The sequence below is a fragment of the Pseudophryne corroboree genome, chromosome 2 (genome assembly GCF_028390025.1).
Source record: "Pseudophryne corroboree isolate aPseCor3 chromosome 2, aPseCor3.hap2, whole genome shotgun sequence".
NCBI classification, from domain to species: Eukaryota; Metazoa; Chordata; class Amphibia; order Anura; family Myobatrachidae; genus Pseudophryne; species Pseudophryne corroboree.
The window spans coordinates 785,226,268-785,235,145 of NC_086445.1; positions in this window are offsets into that span (position 1 = coordinate 785,226,268).

Sequence of the window (8,878 nt, forward strand, 5' to 3'; positions counted from 1 at the left end):
TTTTCGGATTGTCACCCATACTTCTGGCAGAGTAGAAGATCTCCCACATTCCGCAGGACTGGGAGATAATTACGGGAATTGCATCACCGTATGGAGGGAGCAAGGCTAATGATGTAGATAGTGTCATTTTAGTCCCGCTCCCTCCCTGGGGACACGAGAATTTGGCATTTTGCTGTGATGGGGATGTATCCTGATGGCATGCAAATCCAATCCCGCCGGCCGAAGTGGTCAGCAGCATCTCCTCTCCTTTTCCGCCGGAGAGTTGACACAAAAATTTGGCAAGTATGATATATAAACTTGCAGTATTAAGAATTTTATTCTGACTACCTCACAGAAATGCCGTGAAAATCATGTTCCCTGGTTTGCAAATATTGTTAATTGTTGCTATGCCTTATCTAGCCTGGCCAGCCACTAAGGGTAGTGGTGGCACACACTCCAATCTGAGCACAAAACCCAGATAATCTTTTACACTTTAAATACCATTTGAAGTTTCAATAATTTTCGTGAAACCAACTGAAAACGCTTGGAACAACTCCCACAGAATGGATTGTTGTTGCTGTTTCTACTCTCCTTTCTACTCTCTCATTATTAACATGACTACTTTATTTATTAAATATTTAGTTAACTCATTTAATATATTGTGTTTCTGTAGACACTCATTTAGAACATTCCACATTCCTCAGACCCTTCAACATGACTGCTTCCACCAGGCACCAACTGCTCTGCTCCTGGATATTCCACCTAATATATTGCAGTCACCTGTGTTGAACTAATCAATTTATGAGAAGGGGGTTTTGTTGTTTACATAGGTTTATTGCAATTATTACATATGGGGGATGTCCGGGGCCAGAGAACTTTGTACCTGTGGGCCAGAGAATTTTGATCCTGTGGAAGGTGTCATGTTGGAGGGTCTGGTATACTAGCACTATCTTACAGGGTTGGGTTCGGGATCCCGACAATCAGAATGCTGGCAGTCAGGGTACCTACAGCGGCAACCGACAGAATCCAGACATATTATGGTAAGTAGGCTAATCCTACCCCTTACACTACCCCTCCCCTCCCGCAGTCCAACCCTACCACCACCACCCCCGCAGCCTAAACCCTCTCCCTAGTGCCTAACCTCCCCTCCCGCAGCCTAACCCTGACCCTCCCCTCACACAGCCTAACCCTCCACCAAGTGCCTAACCTTAACCTCACCTCCCACATCCTAACCCTCCCCTCACGCAGCCTAACCCTCCCCATAGTGCTTAACCTAACCCTCCCACCACGTATTCTACCACTAACCCGCCCCCTCATACTTATGTTTGGGATTGAGACCATCAGGATACCAGCGTTGGGATTTTTTGGCAGTGTTGCGATTCCGATGCCGGTCTTCTGACCGCTGGCATCCTGATTGTTCAGGATGCCAACTACATCCCTGTTTACCACAGAAAACCACATGTTAAGAAAGCATTGTAACTGCTGTATTCCTGTCACAGCATTCACAGAGCATATCAGCAGCTGTGCGGCAGGAATGAGCGCTTACACATCCTGCAATGAGTAAGCATGAGAAGATAAACGTCAGGTTTCTGTGGTAGGATTATGCTGAGTGCAGAAAGTTCCACTATACCACCATTCATATTTAACTTCAGTCTTTAGCTTTTTTGTTTTCTTAAAAGGGGCTCTAACCATAAATGTGTTATTGTTTTAGTTGCATTATTGGTTTTAGTTGTATTATTGTCAGTGCTGTTTCTGAGCATCCCGTCTATTTATTTTTGCTCAGTATCAAATGTCAGTTAAATCATGTAGTCCCTGACCCCTACTGACAACACTTCCTTCTCCTCCCTTCCCTGCTGCACAGTCTTCCTGCATTCTCACACATATCTTCTAATATTTACACATTGCAAACTGGAACAAAATAGTCCCACTCCAATCTGTCTAAACTCATTTTGTGACCTATAAATCGGGACTGTCCTGCAAAAACTGCGACAACTGGGAAGTGTGTCTACGCAAACCATCGCCAACCCGTCGCTCATGAGTGACGAGTAGCTCACTATGCGGTAGCGGAATCCAGGTAGTTCGCTTTGTGGCCGCAGAATCCTGGCTGCTCCCCATTCAGCCATTATGACACATGGCAACCGTACGTGGGAGAACGTGAAGGCACCACGAACCAATACCTCCTATCTGTGCACCTGAATAGCCACACGGAGAGTGATGGAGCTGGAGCCTTTTGTTTTACAGGCCACGTCCCATACCATCCAGGCCGTCCAAACGGCTCAAGCTGATTTTAATGTTAGCTTAGAAAGGTAACCCAATACGCCAGAGCATGAAACCCCTGGCAACGAACATTACACCACTGGCAACGAGTATGACACCCAGAGCATGACACCACTGGCAACGAGCATGACACCCAGAGCATGAAACCACTGTCAATGAGTATGACACCCAGAGTATGAAACCCCAGGCAATAAGCATGACAACGAGAGCATGAAACCTCTGGCAACGAGCATGACACCCAGAGCATGACACCACTGGCAACGAGTATGACACCCAGAGCATGACACCACTGGCAACGAGCATAACACCCAGAGCATGAAACCACTGTCAATGAGTATGACACCCAGAGTATGAAACCCCAGGCAATGAGCATGACAATGAGAGCATGAAACCTCTGGCAACGAGCATGACACCCAGAGCATGAAACCCCTGGCAACGAGTATGATACTCAAAGCATGAAACTCCTGGCAACGAGCATGGAACCCAGAGCATGAAAACCCTGGAAACGAGTATGGAACAAGAGCATGAAACACCTGGCAACGAGCATGGAACCCAGAGCCTGAAACCCCTGACAACGAGCATGAGGCCCCTACAACGAGCAGGTAATTTAAAAGTAATTAGAAGCCTTACAGTGGGGCATAATGTATAATGGGCATTACGGTATGTGGCATAATGTATCACAGCATTGCGGTCAGTGGTTCCGAAAGGGGAGGGAGCAGGTACTCTTTACCCGGTCCTGTTGGAGGGGCCCGGCGGGGGGGCTTGAGTCCTGCTGCTCCCCCCTTCCCCAATGTAGACGGGAGGGAGTAGTGAGAGAGAGGACACTGTTGCAGCGGGGGAGAGATGCAGCTGCAGCAGTGTCCTTTTTCCCTGCATGATGTGCAGGGGGGAGCAAACCCCCAACCCCCTGTTGCCAGCACAAACACCTTTTATTATTATTTTCTCTTACGTCCTAGAGGATGCTGGGGACTCCGTAAGGACCATGGGGTATAGACGGGCTCCGCAGGAGACATGGGCACTATAAAGAACTTTAGATGGGTGTGCACTGGCTCCTCCCTCTATGCCCCTCCTCCAGACCTCAGTTAGATCCTGTGGCCAGAGGAGACTGGGTGCATTACAGGGGAGCTCTCCTGAGTTTCTCTGAAAAAGACTTTTGTTAGGTTTTTTATTTTCAGGGAGCACTGCTGGCAACAGGCTCCCTGCATCGTGGGACTGAGGGGAGAGAAGCAGACCTACTTAAATGATAGGCTCTGCTTCTTAGGCTACTGGACATCATTAGCTCCAGAGGGTCGGAACGCAGGTCTCACCCTCGCCGTTCGTCCCGGAGCCGCGCTGCCGTCCCCCTCACAGAGCCGGAAGATAGAAGCCGGGTGAGTATCAGAAGAAAGAAGACTTCAAAGGCGGCTGAAGACTTCAGATCTTCTCTGAGGTAACGCTGCGCGCCATTGCTCCCGCACGCACGCACACACACACACACACACACACCCACACACACACACACCCACACACACACAGGGCGGCGCCCTGGACAGCAATGTTAAACCTCTTGGGACTGGCTAAAGTATATAGATATACTGGGGAGGCAGTATATAAAATAATCCCCCGCCAGTATTGTGAATTTGAGCGGGACCGAAGCCCGCCGCGGAGGGGGCGGGGCTTGATCCTCCAGCACTAACCAGCGCCATTTTCTCCACAGCACACTGCAGAGAAGCTGGCTCCCAGGACTCTCCCCTGCTGAACACGGTGACAGAGGGCAAAAAAGAGGGGGGGGCACATTTAATTGGCGCAGTGAGTGTATATACATATATTGGTATAAAAGCACTGTTTAACTGGGAATTCTGTTTCCAGAGTCAGTTGGCGCTGGCTGTGTGCTGGCATACTCTCTCTCTGTCTCTCCAAAGGGCCTTAGTGGGGAATTGTCTCCATATAAATATATCCCTGAGTGTGTGGGGGTGTCAGTACGTGTGTGTCGCCATGTCTGAAGCGAAAGGCTCATCTAAGGAGGAGGTGGAGCAAATGATTATGGTGTCGCCATCGACAACGCCGACACCGGATTGGTTGGACATGTGGAATGTTTTAAATGCAAATGTGTCTTTATTACATAAGAGATTGGACAAAGCAGAGTCCAGGGATAGAATAGGGAGTCAATCCATGGCTTTGACTGTGTCACAGGGCCCTTCAGGGTCTCAGAAACGTCCCCTGTCCCAAGTAGCAGACACTGATACCGACACGGATTCTGACTCCAGTGTCGACTACAATGATGCGAGGTTACACCCAAGGGTGGCCAAAAGTATTCATTACATGATTATTGCAATAAAGGATGTTTTACGTATCACAGATGACCCCTCTGTCCCTGACACGAGGGTACACATGTTTAAGGAAAAGAAACCTGAGATAACCTTTCCCCCATCTCATGAGCTGAACGCGTTATTTGAAAAGGCTTGGGAAACTCCAGACAAGAAACTGCAGATTCCCAAAAGAATTCTTATGGCGTATCCTTTCCCTGCGCAGGACAGGTTACGGTGGGAATCCTCGCCCAGAGTGGACAAGGCATTAACGCGCTTGTCAAAAAAGGTGGCGCTACTGTCTCCAGACACAGCAGCCCTCAAGGATCCTGCTGATCGCAGACAGGAAACTACCTTAAAATCAATTAATACACATACGGGTGCTTTGCTCAGACTGGCAATAGCATCGGCTTGGGTTTGCAGTGCGGTAGCAGCTTGGACAGATACCTTGTCAGCTGACATTGATACCCTAGATAGGGATAGCATTTTATTGACCTTGGGTCACATTAAAGACGCAGAGAGACGTTGGGTTGCTAGGTTCAAGAGCCAACTCCATGGCGATTTCTGCTAGGCGAGCCCTGTGGACCCGCCAATGGATGGGTGATGCCGACTCAAAGAAGCATATGGAAGTTTTACCTTACAAAGTTGAGGATTTATTTGGGGAAGGTCTCGCGGACCTGGTTTCCATAGCTATCGCGGGTAAATCTACTTTTTTACCTTATGTTTCCCCACAGCAAAAGAAAACGACGCAATATCAGATGCAGTCCTTTCGGTCGCATAAGTCCAGAAGAGGTCGGGGCTCTTCCTTCCTCGCCAGAGGTAAGGGTAGAGGGAAAAAACTGCCAGCTACGGCTAGTTCCCAGGAGCAGAAGTCCTCCCCGGCTTCTACTAAATCCACTGCATGACGCTGGTGCCCCACTGAGGGAGTCTGCGCCGGTGGGGGCACGTCTTCGACTCTTCAGCCACGTCTGAGTTCAGTCAGACGTGAATCCTTGGGCATTGGAAATTGTATCCCAGGGTTACAAGCTGGAATTCGAAGACGTGCCTCCTTGCCGGTTTTTCAAATTGGCTTTACCACCTTCTTCCCCAGAAAGGGAGATAGTTTTAGCTGCAATTCAAAAATTGTGTCAACAACAAGTGGTTGTCGAAGTTCCCCAGGTTCAACAGGGAAAAGGGTACTATTCAACCCTATTTGTGGTCCCGAAACCGGATGGCTCGGTCAGACCCATTCTAAATTTAAAATCCCTAAACCTGTACTTGAAAAAGTTAAAATTCAAGATGGAATCGCTCCGGGCAGTAATTTCCAGCCTGGAAGGGTGGGATTTTATGGTGTCACTGGACATAAAGGATGCATACCTTCATGTCCCCATATATCCCCCTCATCAGGCGTACCTGAGATTCGCTGTACAGGACTGTCATTACCAGTTTCAGACATTGCCGTTTGGGCTTTCCACGGCCCCAAGGATTTTCACCAAGGTAATGGCGGAAATTATGGTGCTCCTGCGCCGGCAGGGAGTCACAATTATCCCGTACTTGGATGATCTCCTGATAAAAGCGAGATCGAGAGATCAGTTGCTGAAAAGCGTGGCGCTCTCCCTGGGAGTGCTGCAGCAACATGGCTGGATTCTAAATTTACCAAAGTCACAGTTGGTTCCAACAACTCGGCTATCGTTCTTAGGCATGATTCTGGACACGGAACAAAAGAGGGTTTTTCTCCCAACGGAAAAAGCCCAGGAACTCCAGAACATGGTCAGAGACCTGTTAAAACCGAAAAGAGTGTCGGTCCATCAATGCACTCGAGTACTGGGGAAAATGGTGGCGACCTACAAGGCCATCCCCTTCGGCAGGTTTCATGCGAGGACGTTTCAGTGGGACCTTCTGGACAAGTGGTCCGGGGCCCACCTCCAAATTCATCAGAAAATAAGCCTGTCCCCCAGGGCCAGGGTGTCTCTCCTGTGGTGGCTGCAGAGTGCTCATCTTCTAGAGGGTCGCAGGTTCGGCATTCAAGACTGGGTTCTGGTGACCACGGATGCGAGCCTCCGAGGTTGGGGAGCAGTCATACAAGGAAGAAACTTTCAGGGGATATGGTCAAGCCAGGAGGCTTGCCTACACATCAACGTACTGGAATTGAGGGCCATATACAACGGCCTACGTCAAGTGGAGAATCTTCTTCGCGACCTACCGGTTCTGATTCAATCAGACGTCACAGCCGTGGCTCATGTAAACCGCCAAGGCGGAACAAGGAGCAGAGTGGCAATGGCGGAAGCCACCAGGATTCTGCGCTGGGCGGAAAATCACATAAGCGCTTTGGCAGCAGTCTTCATTCCGGGAGTGGACAACTGGGAAGCAGACTTCCTCAGCAGGCACGCTCTCCATCCAGGAGAGTGGGGACTTCATCAAGAAGTTTTTGCAGAGATAACAAGTCATTGGGGACTTCCTCAAATAGACATGATGGCTTCACGTCTCAACAAGAAGCTTCGGAGGTATTGTGCCAGGTCAAGGGTCAAGGGACCCTCAGGCAGTAGCAGTGGACGCCCTGGTGACACCGTGGGTGTTTCAGTCGGTCTATGTGTTCCCTCCTCTTCCACTGATATTGAGAATCATAAGACGAAAAAGAGTGCAGACATTACTCATTGTTCCAGATTGGCCTCGAAGGGCCTGGTATTCAGATCTTCAGGAAATGCTCACAGAAGATCCGTGGCCTCTTCCTCTCAGAGAGGACCTGTTGCAACAGGGGCCCTGCGTGTTCCAAGACTTACCGCGGTTCCGTTTGAAGGCATGGCGGTTGAACACCGAATCCTAGCTGGGAAAGGCATTCCGGAAGAAGTCATCCCTACTCTGATAAAGGCTAGGAAGGAAGTGACGGCGAAACATTATCACCGTATCTGGAGAAAGTATGTATCTTGGTGTGAATCCAAGAATGCTCCTACGGAAGATTTCCATCTGGGCCGTTTTCTCCACTTTCTACAGACAGGAGTGGATATGGGCCTGAAATTAGGCTCCATTAAGGTACAGATTTCGGCCCTATCAATTTTCTTTCAGAAGTTATTGGCTTCTCTCCCAGAAGTCCAGACTTTTGTAAAGGGAGTGCTGCACATACAGCCTCCTTTTGTGCCTCCAGTGGCACCATGGGACCTTAACGTGGTGTTACAGTTCCTAAAATCTCACTGGTTTGAACCTCTTCAAACGGTTGAGTTAAGATTTCTCACTTGGAAGGTTGTCATGTTGTTGGCCTTGGCATCTGCAAGGCGGGTGTCCGAATTGGCGGCTTTGTCGCACAAAAGCCCCTATCTGATTTTCCAGCAGAGTTAAGGACTCATCCTCAATTTTTGCCTAAGGTGGTTTCATCGTTTCACATGAACCAACCTATTGTGGTACCTGTGGCTACGAATGACTTGGAGGATTCCAAGTCCCTGGATGTAGTCAGGGCCTTAAAAATTTATGTAGCCAGGACGGCTCGGGTTAGGAAAACAGAGGCACTGTTTGTCCTGTATGCAGCCAACAAGGTTGGCGCTCCTGCTTCTAAGCAGACTATTGGTCGCTGGATCTGTAGCACGATTCAGCAAGCTCATTCTACGGCTGGATTGCCGTTACCAAATTCGGTAAAGGCCCATTCCACTAGGAAGGTGGGCTCTTCTTGGGCAGCTGCCCGAGGTGTCTTGGCGTTACAGCTTTGCCGAGCGGTGACTTGGTCGGGTTCAAACACTTTTGCAAAATTCTACAAGTTTGATACCCTGGCTGATGAGGACCTCATGTTTGCTCAATCGTTGTTGCAGAGTCATCCGCACTCTCCCGCCCGATCTGGAGCTTTGGTATAATCCCCATGGTATTTACGGAGTCCCCAGCATCCTTTAGGACGTAAGAGAAAATAAGATTTTAAACCTACCGGTAAATCTTTTTCTCCTAGTCCGTAGAGGATGCTGGGCGCCCGTCCCAGTGCGGACATTTTTCTGCAAGGCTTGTATATAGTTATTGCTTACATAAGGGTTATGTTACAGTTGAGATCAGTCTTTGGCTGATGCTGTTTTGTTCATACTGTTCCCTGGATACGTATATTCCATGTTATACGGTGTGGATGGTGTGGGCTGGTATGAATCTTGCCCTTAGATTAACAAAAATCCTTTCCTCGTACTGTCCGTCTCCTCTGGGCACAGTTCTCTAGCTGAGGTCTGGAGGAGGGGCATAGAGGGAGGAGCCAGTGCACACCCATCTAAAGTTATTTATAGTGCCCATGTCTCCTGCGGAGCCCGTCTATACCCCATGGTCCTTACGGAGTCCCCAGCATCCTCTACGGACTAGGAGAAAAAGATTAACCGGTAGGTTTAAAATCTTATTAT